Source organism: Tachysurus vachellii, chromosome 11 (assembly GCF_030014155.1).
Source record: "Tachysurus vachellii isolate PV-2020 chromosome 11, HZAU_Pvac_v1, whole genome shotgun sequence".
In the NCBI taxonomy this organism is placed as follows: domain Eukaryota; kingdom Metazoa; phylum Chordata; class Actinopteri; order Siluriformes; family Bagridae; genus Tachysurus; species Tachysurus vachellii.
The window spans coordinates 6,571,854-6,586,939 of NC_083470.1; positions in this window are offsets into that span (position 1 = coordinate 6,571,854).

Sequence of the window (15,086 nt, forward strand, 5' to 3'; positions counted from 1 at the left end):
AAAACATGCCGGTCGGCAGATGGCTACACTAATGTGACTATAGACTGTGTGTCTATAGGATAGGCTCTGGATTCCCAGGATAGGCTCTGGATCCACAATGACCTTGTCAAGGATAAGAGTTTACTGACGATGTTTGTATAGCCTTGAATGATATAAATCAGTATCATCCTATTTTCTAGTTAATAATCTAAAATGCAGCATTATTACAAGTGTTAATTTTTTTTTCAGATGCTCCCAGTTTGGGGTTTCCACAGCACATCCTGTGGCCTGCATATTAGATTCGGCACAGGTTTTACACTGAGTGCCCTTCCTCACACAACACTCCGGTTTTTTATCTGGGCTTCGGACCGGCACTGAGAGTTAACTCTTCAGTGGCTGGGTTAGCTTCCTGCCCGTGAATCAAACACAGGGTACGGCAATAACAGTTCGGGATCCTGCCACTGGACCACCAGGAGGTCTATCTTTAAAAGTGTTAATATTGTATATAAAACAAACAAACAAACAAAAACCATTAGGCTCACTGACTCTGCATTAAACCACAGTCTATTACCACCAGGTCACCAATAAAACACCACCAGACTCCTACAGGGTACCTGTAGACCAGGTAGAGGTCACAATTTCAACCATTAGGAGCATTTCAAATCAAATCAAATCAAATTTTATTTGTCACATACACATACATACAGAGTATGACATGCAGTGAAATGCGTTTTGCATCAATTTTATAGTGTTTCATCGTCTCTTAGGAAAACACAAAGTCTGAACAAGCAGCAAAACAAGCAACAGTATGGAATTTAATATTTCCTTTGTTGATGTGTATTTGAGAAGCCTAATAAACACAAATAAACCTATTTCCTTTGTAGTAGTTTTTTCAGTTATTACATATTTAAAAGCTCATCCTCCAAACTGTCCATAGGTTAGTTCAGGTACTTATGCAACCATGCATAAGCAAGACTAAATAAAACACCTACTCCCTCTTCATTCTTCCTAGATTTTTCAGTATATAGCCAATAGACTGACCAATGGATGACATCATTGGTTAGCTCATCGTGAACAAACCACGCTGTCATGACCACATCTATTCAAACTCAATCAATTTAACCTTTGTGTGTTAGATGCATTGATGTAAGCAGTCCCTGTTATGCGGGTGATGTCTCTGTGTAGCTCTGAGTGGTGAGAGCACTAGAGTGTAGAGTGTGTTTGTAGTGTGCATGTGTAGTGTGCTTGCCATTCACCTTTTTCAGTCCTTCAGTAACTGATTTTACATTCAAAGCCATACACTGGCTTTTCAAATGCAAACAAGCTTTATTGCTTGATTATTCGATGTAGTATAGAACTCTGAGTCTTGTGTGTGTGTGTATATATGTGTGTGTGTGTGTGTAGGAAGTTGATGGGTGCTATTTTGTTCCACTCGACAGTAAACTGTCAAACGGTCCTGTTACACTGACTGGCTGCATTGTCCTGATCAGCTTCAAAGTCTACTGCTGTCAACACACCATCAAGCCTCAAGATCATCTAACAGCTAACAATAAGATGTTACACAGCTAAAGTAAACTGCAAATTTCCATTTATTTGTTTGTGTGTGTGTGTGTGTGTGTGTGTGAGGTCTATATTAAGCTTGTCATATCTAAGACTAAATTTATCACGTTTTCAATCTCACTTCCAGTGGAGGTGTGAAAATTAGAGTTTAAAATAAAATGTAGCATATGGATCAAATTAACACTTGCTAAAAGGCACATTATGCACTTATCCAGCATCATGAAATATTCATTGTGTAAATTAATAGGAAAACATTTCCCATAATGTCAGAGTTAGAATCAAGTTTATTTTATATCAAGTGTAGCTTTTCATTTTTGATTCAGACTTTTTTATACATTAATTTGGGATTATAGAAGGAAGCATTTAGACACACATTACATCTTAGAGCAAGAAGAAACCAAAACTTAAAGCAAGAATAATTCTTTAGCAGAAGGTGGTTGTTTAAATACGGTTCCTTTATTCTAAACCTGTTGAAGTCTTGTGAGATACACATCGGAAAAATGTGGGATACACATTAGCAAATAAATAACTTAGATCATCTACACAAAGATCACCAGTTAGTGTATGACTGTTTGTAGTGTATGATCACCGGTTAGTGTTTTTGTGACCTTGATGTGTAAAAATATCCCAGCGTTCCCTGTAACCTGCACTCAAAGCTGTGCTATTGCTGTTGAAATATGCATTGGTGCAGGCAGAGAAAGGAGTGTCTGCAAAATTACTTAGCTCAAAGCTATGAATTAATAAGTAATGTGTTTCTAAAGTGTATACCAACATCACAGAGGGAAAACTGAAGGGAAAAATCATTTCCTGCCCAAGTCCAGAGACAGATTTGACATCTAATGAATGAAGACATATTGTTGGTAACTATCTATACTTACTCGGTATTTCCTTTAGAAGTAGATTAAAAAAGACTAAATAAAAATTAAAGATAACAGATGAGAGACATCAGCTGCTTCAGGTGAACAGGGAGGATCTTTATTATGGGTGCAGTGCTGATTTCAGACACAAGAGGGGCTGATTTCACGTTTATTTAGAAAAATAAACTGCTAATTTATCTGGAAGTATATAGCAATTATAGAGTGAAGTATATACCTCCTAAATAATAATAATAATAATAATAATAATAATAATAATAATAATAATAATAAAAATAATAACAATTATTATAATAATAATAATAATAATAATAATAACAATTATTATTATTATTATTATTGTTATTATTATTATTATTATTATTATTGTTATTATTATTATTATTGTTGTTGTTTTCTACTTATTATTATTATTATTATTATTATTATTATTATTATTATTATTATAAAATACTACTTGTATTATTATTATTGCTAGATGTTAATATTAAAATGGTATAAAAAAATGCATAATAAATCAATTTAACTATTCATTTTTAAAAAGCCGTAAATAATAATTCATATTACAGCATAAAAGGTAAATGTCAATGATTTTCAAAATTTTAAAATGTGGCACAAACAAAATTTGTTATTTTAATGTGAGTTGTTAACAGCCCCCCCCCCAACACACACACACATTTTTTATATAATTATTATATAATATGCTACACATAATGTAACACAATTAGCAATACATTTTACATTACACAGGATGTTACACAGGATGTTTGATATGATTTGTGGTATATTAACTCCATCTGCTGTATAAATCCTAAAACGCTCTAGACATCACTGAGATTTATCATGATATTTCCGGATGCATATTAATGGTTAACTACAAATCCAGAGTGAGAACTGTTTCACCTAATAGCAATCCAGGCCTGGGTATGCCAACATTTAGTTCAGAATAATGCCACAACCTCCAGAGGTAATAGAGATATGGAATGCTGTAACTTGCTTTATGGTGTTTGTGTGTTGTGTTTCTGAGAGAACAGAAAAACTCAGAAAGCAAAGAGGAAGACGAGATGGATGAAGGTGACTGTGATGATGGCGCTTTGTGCTTTTGCAAGAGTAAAGGCTTGATATCACCTCATACTTCAGTGCCCCTGAGGAAGTGCACAGCCAGATACTGAGCAGACAAAACTTTCACTGTTTTCTATGAAGAGGCATTCATTTCTTTCGTATATCGAATATTTATTATTTGCAACTAAAAGAGAAAACTGGAACATGTTTTCAGGATGTTCACCTGAACTATAAATGTGTTGTTTATCAGTTTATTAATATAAATACTACAAAGTGTCCGTCACTTGTTAGACTGGCAAATTGATAGGTGTTAGAAGAATAAAAGACTTCAGTACATATTCATAGAAAATAATGATTTAGAGTGCTAGCAGTACACTGCTTTTTGATTGTTATCTTATAACAGCATGTCATGAAGAGTTTTATTCCTTACATAATACATAGTCACACACACACACACACACACACACACACACACACACCCACACACACTCAGGTACTAACAGTAACCTTCATAGCTCTTCTAAAATTGATATTAATGCTTCTCTACTCTTTTTATGAAAAAAAAAAAATGCCCTGCTGTTTGTTCTTTTTCCTTTTCCAGTCCTTAATCAGGTCTCAATTCCAAGTTGCAGAAAATCTCTTACTCAAAAGTATTTGCTCCTCCTTGACTTGGCTCCCTGAACAGCGATTAAATAAAATGTCATATGAAGGACATAACGCGTGCACTGTTGCATATTTATCCATTCTGTCCTTATTGAAAGCAATTGAGGCTACATATAAACCTTAAAACATCTTATTTGGACTATACTTACTTCACATTAGACTCCAGCAACTTTTATACTATGATTATATCATAATAATATATAGTAACATATACTAATAATGTTCAACAATATACTTGTTAAGCTGTAGAATGAAGTTAGACTGTGAGTGAGTGTTTCCCCATCATCTCTAACACATTTTAAAGTGGGTTGTGGATGAAAACAAGGTTGCTTTTTGCATTAAAGTCACTGATTATTATGGTGCAGGACCCTATTGATTTTTCCCCACATGATGTAAGTATATATTTCATGCAATGTAACTGTCCATACAAAGTACTAGTGTAAATAAAAAATGAAATGATGACGTAAACATGACGGTGTTTCAAGTGTCCACACGTCCTTAGTCACTGGCCAATAATGCAGACGATGAATAAGCAAAAAAAAAAAAGAGATGGAAAATACCTTCCAGAAGTCTGTGAGGTTGTGTAGAGAGGTGTGGCGTAAGTCGAGGATGATGATGCAGTGTAGTTTGCTGCTCCAGTAGCTCTTCTCTTCTCTTCCTGAGGAGCCTGTATGCAAGAGCGCAGAGCCGAACGTACCCCTACAATAGAACATGTACGTTAGGACGCACACTGATCGACGCTTTAACCTGGAGGACACACAGCGGGTCTGATGGTTGTGCTGGTTATGTCAGCTACGTACTAGAAAAATCAGTTTGGTTAAAGTAGTTATTTATCTGTGATGAGTGATTTTGCAGTTTGGTGCATGAGCTTAAAATATCAATAGAAGGTATGTGTGAACCACAAAGGTGTGTGTGTTTGTGTGTGAATGAGAGACGATCATGTTTATGCTGTGTGTGTGTGTGTGTGTGTGTGTGTGTGTGTGTGTGTGTGTGTGTAAATGAGAGGCAGCCAAGTTTATGCTCTGAGTGTGTGTGTGTGTGTGTGTGTGTGTGTGTGTGTGTGTGTGTGTGTGTAAATGAGAGGCGACCAAGTTTATGCTCTGTGTGTGTGTGTGTTTGTGTGTGTGTGAATGAGAGATGGCCATGTTTATGTCTGTGTGGGTGTCTGTAAATGAAAGACGACCGTGTTTATGCTGTGTGTGTGTGTGTGTGTGTGTGTGTGTGTGTGTGTGTGTCTGTAAATGAAAGATGACCGTGTTAATGCTGTGTGTGCATGGGTGTGTGTGTAAGAATGTAAAATAATGTTGAAAATGAAATATTCATACAAAAAAATTCTCAAAATAACAATATCAAGTAAGGAATAAAACCCTTCAGACAGTTTTGTTATAGGAAAATAATCAGTGACAGAGTGGTGCGGTGTGGCATGAGTTACTGTTACAAATCCAGAGTTGATCATTTTCCTATAGCAGCATGTCCAAAAGTGTTTTATTCCTATAATACCACAGCAATTTGTCAATTATTTTGTTAATTAAAGTGATTTTCAATGTTGCGACACAGCTATAAAAGAGTAGTGCACTCACCAAACTTTTATTCATCATTCATGAAATAAATAAATATATAAAGAAACAAATAAATACATAAACAAATAAACAAACAAACAAATAAATATGATAATAATAATAATAATAATACTTATTATTATTATTATTATTATTATTATTATTATTATATAAATGTAGCATATCATGGTACAGAGAAAACGGAGAGCAGTCTGTCCTGAAGACTCTTTTGTAGAGAAGAATGTATTGATTTTTACAAAGTGCTGACACCTGAGACTTCTTCCATAAATGTTACATGCTAAATGTCTCCTTACAGGAAACTTACAGGAAGTTTTTAGTCCATTTTTATTAGCCTTAGACTATGTGAAGGTTGCTTTTGAAACAGCAATGTGTTAAAACAACAAACTATGATTTGTCGTCGTAAAACTATTGTCAGAGACGATTAAAATATGACTTGACCCTTTCTGACCAATCAGATTCAAGCATTCAACAGCATATGATGTACTGTACTGTAAAGCTGGGTCCGAAGCAGTGCAGAATCACAGACACTTACAAAACACAGACACTTACAGACAGTTAGAGTTTAGACAGCTTTTCAAGATGCCGTTCAATATGTAAACCATTCACAATATTTTTTCTCCTGAATAAGAAGCACATACTTGCTGAACAAAGACAAGGCCATAACATTTTACAAGTAAACCAGTGCGACACAATGGATCCTGAGGAGGTTGACGTTAACATTTACTTGATGTTTTTCTTAGAATTAGCAAAGGATTTAGCTGAGTTGTTGAGAGGTAAATCCTGCCATAGGCACTCAAAGAACCTATAAACACAAAACACACTGCTGCATCGTTCTAGTCTCTGAAATCATTCCCAAAATAAAGGTGGTATGAAAACGTGACTGTGCAGAAGTTGTTCAGTCAGTGTTGAGACTTACATTCAGTCTGAGATCTTAAATAACTGAGAGTGAATATGATTTAGGTGATTTTCACAAACATCAAAAAAAACGATGTTTTTGTGTGTAATATTTGTTTTCATTTTCACTAAGAGTTCGGATATATTTTATTCCAACTAAATACATTATGATTTTATTTATTTATTAACTTTAATTGACATCGTGTACACAGTTTTTTTGAGTGTAACAACTATAAAAAAATCCACTAGTTAGTCTATGATCCTGCTTGAAGTACTAACTCGTATACACCGTGTACTGTTTCACCACTGAGTGAGACGAACAATACGTTTTTTTTAGCTTACATACACCACCGTTATTTATCTGTAACAAAGGTGTGATAGTCATTCATTATATTTACCTCCTCAGTGAACTGTACTGTCAGTTTTATAGAATTATCAAACTTATCTTTATGTTTGTTAATCTAAAGAAAATACTAATACTGTATATAGCTATACAGTATAACTCATTTAAGTAAATAGTCGCTACTTTGCTATTTATACTTTGAGCAGCCATGTTGATTTAATGCCACTTGCTGAACTCCGGGTTGAGGAGACCTTCCTGAGTTTCCAAATTGAGGAGGAATTTTACCGATTTTTCTTTTGATACAAGCTCTAGTTGAATTCAGCACAAGTGCACACACAATTGTTGACACTCTGACACACAAAGACAAATATACTGTAGCCAATTCACTTTCTGTAGTTTGGGGAGGTGGGAAGAAACCTGAGAATCCAGTAGAAACCCATGTTTACACAGGGAGAACATGTGAGTCATAAGAGTAAATAATTTACATCACCATTATGACACGTAGCTAAACTTGATCACATGACTCATGACATGAGCCCACAGCAGAAGCAGAACCAAAAAAGATCATTTTTTGCTCCCAATGAGGAAATGAATCTCAATTACAATAGCATTAATCGGTGTAATAGATTTTATTGCCTGATCCTATATGTATTGTTAAATAATCTTTTTCTTTATACCTAGAAATGTCCTGTTTTCTGATTTAAAAGCATCAATTATTGATGCATCCTGTGTTAATCTATAGACATGATGGAAATCGCTTCTTAGGAGTACGACAATACAATAATAGCTTAGAATTCGTGGTCTTTCTGCCTATTTGCCCTTAATGTCACAACTAAGTCTCCCGTTGTGCTCAGCATGAGTGAGTCTCTATGGAATCGCAGGGTCCCTGGGCTTTAGCACGCTGACATAGTGTGACATGAGTAATGGAGGCTGGAGGAACAGTCACTCAGAGCTGGCCAGAGGCAAAGCGGCAAAGCCGTCCCGACTCTCGTTAGTCAACCCACGGTGTCCTTCATCAGTCCAACGCCTAACGAGCAATCCACAGGCAGAGCCGATCCACACAGCCAGCCTTCATACACACCCAAAGAGATATTGACATACGCTTATACGGATCACATCATAAACAAACATCCCTAAACCTACATTGGTATTGACTGTTAATCTGAGGAGTACCACAAGGACAAAACATGACACACTACTGTGCCATTCATGCTCGAAAGTATGTCATCACAGCCTGAGGAAAGAGAGGAGACGATGCACTCTCCTTCATCACACACATATAACTGACAGCAAGTAGATGGCAAGGACACATGACAAATTGGTGTGTCAATAGCGTTGAACAATTTGTGTCCTCTACTACAGTATCCTGCTTTTCCGTGCACTTCCTCTTACAAACCTGACGCTAATATCCACTCCTACAAACTGAGTGCATTAGCAAGCTAAATTTAAACAAAAGAGCACATGTGAAGCACCCAGACCACTCTGCACGCGATAATAAAGCGGAGGAGGGAGCATAAACAAAGGCCACGGGCGGCATCGCCTTAGCTGGGGGAATCAGGAGCTGATCCGAGCCTCAGACAGCCGTTAGCGTAAGCTGTACAGATGCGAAGAGAGACAAGAGGGTAATAATGTGTAGTGACAGGGACAGGGTGGGGGTGGGGGATTAGTTTCTGATAACTGTTTGAGAGAGACCGGTTGTACAAGTCCACACGAGACAAACAGCTGAAAGGCAGGGAGTCACTTCATCATCCTTGTACACATATAATTTCAATTTAATTATCTGTCATTTTCACGAGTGTGCATCAAGCACACAGTCTGGCTGCTAAAGACAAAGGGACAGCAAGAGAGATGAATAAGCCACAAAACACTCGTGTTTAAACTCACCACAGGGATCATATGATGCTGTATGATCTCTCACATGAATAAATAAATTAATGTCTACATGCACAACATACATTAGCAAGTGAGTAGTCATGTGTAGTCATGTTTAGATGTTTTGCCTGATAAATAACACTAGTTTAGTGCAGTTACTGCAGTGTCACCAGCATTACCAAAGCCATTCATGAGCGAGAGCCAAGAGAGCAATTTTGGCCACACTCTCTGGGTGGGAAGGATGGCATTTTCTCTCCTTCCTCTCATTCACGGTGTCACTAGCCAATATGGGCATCTGTGAGCTAAATTATACAGATACTGCTTTCCACTGAATATGTTTCACTCGAAGACTGTATAAATGAGCAGACAACATGGTGCCATTTACTTACATTGTGAGGTTTTGAAGTCTTTTTTGGAAATCTTGTGATATTTAGAGCCAGATTTTAAGCATTACAGACCATATTCGTGATGGACACAGGTTTGGTAATGCTTTATTGCACTTAGCTAATAAGACCTAGGGTAATCATGTGTCATCGATTTCCTACAGTTCAGACCAGAATATATCAATTAACTACATAAAATATATTTTTATAATTACATTTGTTTGGGAGAATTGATTGCTTGGAGAAAAAATAGTCAAATGGTAATAATCCAATCTTTTAGTTAAGAGAATATACAAAATTTCTAGGATTAACATATAATGTTCTAGGTTATTATATGAGGCAAGTGTTATTACATCATAACATATAAGAGTCAATCAGGTCCCATTATGCTAATGTTGGATATGTATATTATTACACATAATAATATGTTTATCAAAATGACAGATTGAATATGTTCAAGTTTGCGTTACAGAACCCGTAGCCTCTGTATATTTTCTGCAAAAGAATCATATTTAATTAATTTATTAATTTTATACGTAGGTGCGTGACAATCCAGATCAGGTGGAGATTTTCATTGCTCATTTCACAAAGAACAGTTTTAATGATTCTTAACAGATGATCAGTAGTAAGCAGAAATCATTAGCTAGACCTTTATAATGAATATATTAATTGTCACTTTTTGGTTGAACATTACACAAAAAAACCTCCTTTTTTACTGATTTATAAAAACAGATCCACAACACAAATGAAATGTTATGTCAGATATTGTGTTATGAAAAGCTGGGAAAAGATTTCCATACAAAAAGTTCCAAGCATTATTTCACAAACCATTTGGGCTAGATATACTGTACACATATGGATGTAACGTACAATATGTTTTTACAGTTCTTTTGTCCTTCTCAGGTGCTTTCACAGGTTTAAAGGCAGGAGAAGTGGGGTGTCAAGAACTGTGGAGAGGATTCCCACAGCATAGATCCATCCCTGTTCACAGGAGGGTGTGAATCTGTGCGAATGTGTGGATATGTGTGAATGTCTGTGCAGGAAATACAGTCTAAATGAAAAGCTCATGACATAAATCTGCAGAGATCCTGTGTGTAAAGATTGCATGAGACAAGGGTTTGAGCTAGCAGTAAGTATATATCATTTGTTTTGTTAACTGTAGAGTTCCACAAGGTTTAAAGATCACTTCTGTTCTTTCTTTACATGCTGCCTCCAGAAAATGACTAATTTTTTTCAAAAAACTCAATTGATATTTCTATGTAGATTTCTAGGGGCACGGTGGCTTAGTAGTTAGCACGTTCGCCTCACACCTCCAGGGTCGGGGTTCGATTCCCGCCTCCACCTTGTGTGTGTGGAGTTTGCATGTTCTCCCCGTGCCTCGGGGGTTTCCTCTGGGTACTCCGGTTTCCTCCCCCGGTCCAAAGACATGCATGGTAGGTTGATTGGCATCTCTGGAAAATTGTCCCTAGTGTATGAGAGTGTGTGTGTGCGCCCTGCGATGGTTTGGCACTCTGTCCAGGGTGTATCCTGCCTTGGTGCCCGATGATGCCTGAGATAGGCACAGGCTCCCCGTGACCCGAGGTAGTTCGGATAAGTGGTAGAAGATGAATGTAGATTTCTACATATGTTTTTTAGCCCAATTATGATTAAACAGCATTTTAATGCTAGCATTGGGGATGAAATCTCAGAAGAAAATGATTCAAAAGAAATTAGCTCATTTTTTTATCCTACACAGGGTCACAGGGAACCTAGAGCCTATCTCTGGGGACTGGGTGCACAAGGCTTGGACATTCTGGATGGGGAATGAGCCCATTGCTGAATACAATCACATACACTATGGATAATTTAGAGATGCCAGTCAGTCTACAGTGTATGTCTTTTGACTAGGGGAGGAAACTGAAGTATTTGGAGGAAAACCCCCAAACAATGGGTGGAGACATTAATCAAACCACCAAACTCTAGAGGTAAAAGTGGCAAAGTCTCTGCCTCCCACACAACTTCTGGGTCTTCTTGTCTTGTTTATAAAAGTCACATGTATGAAACCTCATGAATATAAAAAACAACCAACCATCAATCAGTTCAATACCAAAATACTAATACAGTCCTTGTCTTAAAATGGTTGTCAAAAAAAGAAAAGAGTTTATAGCATCAAGTCATGAGTAGGCTAATAAATGTCGAATTATCCAGCCAGCGCTGTCATAAACTTTTTTTTTTGTAGTGCTATTAGTTACCCCATGATTTAACAGTCTGACTGCTAGCAAACTATCAACTATAACTAGCTAACTATCATAACAACCTCAACATTCTGCAATGAAAGAAATGTTTTAACATTTTAACAAAATGTGTAAATGTTATTACATATCCATCCTTACAAAACTTTGCCTGGCACCACATTTTTTTATTTATTTTTTCTTCAGGACTTCGCTCTGCACCTGTTCCTGTTTTCCCGTGGAGGACGCCACCTTACTTATTGTCCGTGGGGATGTTGCAGGCCTGTACATTTTGCCTTTTTTTATCCTCCTTCCCTCCCTTTGAGGACATGGGTCATCTCGCGGTTTGCCTGGGTTGTCGCTCGGCCTTTTCTGATTGGCTGCGGACGTCTCTCAGCCCTTCTGATTGGCTGCAGACGTCTCTCGGCCCTTCTGATTGGCTGCGGACGTCTCTCAGCCCTTCTGATTGGCTGCGGACGTCTCTCGGCCCTTCTGATTGGCTGCGGACGTCGCTCAGCCCTTCTGATTGGCTGCGGACATCTCTCGGCCCTTCTGCTCAGCTGTGGATGTCGCACTGCACTTCTGCTCCTTTGTGGACGTCGATCGGCCCTTCTGCTTGGCTGTGTAGGTTGCTCGTCCCCCTCTGACTATGCCGCCATGTGCTTTGCTCCCCCCACCTGCCTTTCCGTGTATGCCTTGATCCCCCACCTGCCTTGCTGTGTGCCTCGCTCCCCCCACCTGCCTCACTGTGTGCCTCGCTCCCCCCAATTGCCTTGCCATGTGCCTCACTCTCCCCACCTGCCTTGCCATGTGCCTCGCTCCTCCTTGATTCTACCTTGGATCGTTTCTTGTTCGGACTTTTGGGCGTATTTCTGGCTTGCCGCGCCTTGAGCCGCGCCTTGAGCCGCGCCTTGAGCCGCGCCTTGAGCCGCGCCTTGAGCCGCACCTTGAGCCGCGCCTTGAGCGGCGCCTTGAGCCGCGCCTTGAGCCGCGCCTTGAGCCGCGCCTTTTTTCTGTTTGGACATTAGGAAGACATTCTTTGTTTTTCTGTGCCATGTGTCTTTGTTTTTTATATCATGTGTGTTAGCCCTGACCTTTCCTTATCTGTTCCCGCATCTGCACAACTGTTCCTTGTGCTTCAATGATTGTCACCCCTATTTATACCGGTTGTCTTGCATCTGTTTTTTGCTGAGTCCTTGAGTTTCTGTTTCTGTGTTCCTGTTTCTGTGTTCTTGTGTTTTGTGGTTCCAGTTTCCTAATGTTGCTAGCCCTTTGTTATTTCTTTCCCAATTAACCCCTTTTTATGTTATCACTGCACTTGGTCCAATAATTTTATCTGTTAAGACACCCACCTTCCCTGACACAGTCTGAAGGATGTGTTTAAAAATGTTATTGGAATAAAACAAGCTAACTTGTTAACAAGCTTGCTAAGACAGTTTCTACACTTGTATACACTAGTAATAAAAGCTTCTCTCATGTCATTAGTTTTATGATGTGGCATTTGCCAGACCATCATACTTTCAGATCTGATTCCTGGGATCCGACCCAATCAGTGGAGACGATTGTCAGGACCGCTTTGCATGTGGAAGTAAGATACAAAATCTGTGGGAAATGTCACACCTGTAAAAATCACAGCTTTAATGCAGCACTGTGTTGTAATTGTTGGGAAAGATGTGACATGGCTTACTATGTAGTTAAGTATATACTACTTCCACTACTACTACTACTACTACTACTACTACTACTACTACTACTAATAATAATAATAATAATAATAATAATAATAATAATAATAAAACATTTACCATTATATATTGACCAGCAAGAGGAAGAGAATCAAGGTAAAGAGCAATACTTTTTCTCTGCACTAGTAATACAATGTGACTAATAAAAAGAAATGCATAATAATTCCAAATGCAATCTAATTTCCATCACAAATACTAGCATTTAACATCATTTACATTACAGAGACTCAGTTAGAACAGCTTTAAAAAGTTTAAAAGGTGATATGTGGCTGGATACAAATGTGCTGCAGAGGTCAGTACATGAAGGTCAGATGATCATCCTTGATTCTGTCTATAAAGGAAGAGGTCTGGGAAGCTGCTGAGGAAGTGGAATAGTGCTGGGACTCAGCAGTCCTCTCTCCCTATCCGAAAATGCAGCTGTGAATATCCCGTCTGACTTCCCCTGCGCCCTTCCTTAGGCACTTCGGACACATTGCTCAGCACAGGTCAGTGTTTCTGCCGTTCTAACACACCTGATTCAACTCAGCAGTTAATACACAAGCCGGATCAGGTGTGACGGAGCACGTTAAGGAGTGCACTGTGGCGTTCTGTTGACTCACACTGACAAAAACATAAAGTTGCAGTGATGCTAGCTCAAATCTAGCACAACCTGATATGACTAAAATGTGCTGCACTCCAATCCTCAGGAACAATGTTGTACATCCCTGTGCTATTTCTGTTCCACATTTCAAAAGCGTGTTTATTTGATGACATTGGAGGAATGGGTGGTGTTAGAGTATAGGTTTTTTTTAATTAAAACCATATACAACATTTAAATATATAATAAAATATATAAATTTTTCAATCAGTAGTGATGACATAGAGAGTAAATTGAAATTACGATTTTATATATTTTAGAATATCCTAGACAGTCATCACATACCGCATGACATTCCAATTCAAATTCGACTAAGAAGTGTAAAAATCTAAGTGTAAAAATCTAATCTTTTAGGAAATAGAATATACTAGAGTTAGGAATTTTCATATGAGGCACTTGTTATGACATCAGAAATTATAAGAGCCAATCAGGCCCTATTATGCAACAGCAAGATATACAACTTAATAAAGCATGTCTAAAGTCTTTCTTACCTGCGGTACAGAACCTGTGGCCTGTTTATCTGGCCTACGAGTGTCTAGACAATGATGTCTAGATTGTCTAGACAATGACAGTGTAGATCAAGTGTAGATATTCATGGAACAGTTTTAGCAATTCTCAACACACGATCATTAGCAAACTGAAATCAATCAACACACCTTTATTTTACTTAGTGGCTTTTGCAAACTTTCCTAGCTAGCTAATTTCAATAGCTTAGCTCTTACTGATTAATCTGTTTAGGCACAAGGCAGTTCAAGTTGTCAATATTCACATATTTAAAATGGTGCATAGTATAAAATAAGATAGTAATTTATACTTATTTACTATAAGGAAAGTGGGCTAGACTGTGTCTTTGGATTGTGTCTTTTTCACAGAATCAGGATTGCTTCATGATTGATTTTTTTTCCCCCCAAGAGCTATGGTGGTATTTGTAGTATTTAAAACAATTCCATAATTTCCAGTTCAATGAACAAGGAGATCACCTTGAATTCTATACAAACACAATCCCACTGAATGCTATATTTTGTCAGGGAAATATAATCTTGAGTTTGAAGGAGAGTTTTAGTTTCTAGTTTAGTCCATACGGTTCCCACTGAATAAACAGCCAGCAGCGATCACACTGCAGTGATTTAGAGGAGTGTAATTACAGGTTTTGTGGCTGCGCTGCATGGACTTCCTGTCCCCCGTCCATCTGTCTGCTGTTAATTACCTTTTCTCTCTGGAGAGAGAGGGAGAGATAGGGAGATTGAAAGAGCGCCTGGTATAATCAGCCTAACTGATGTGAC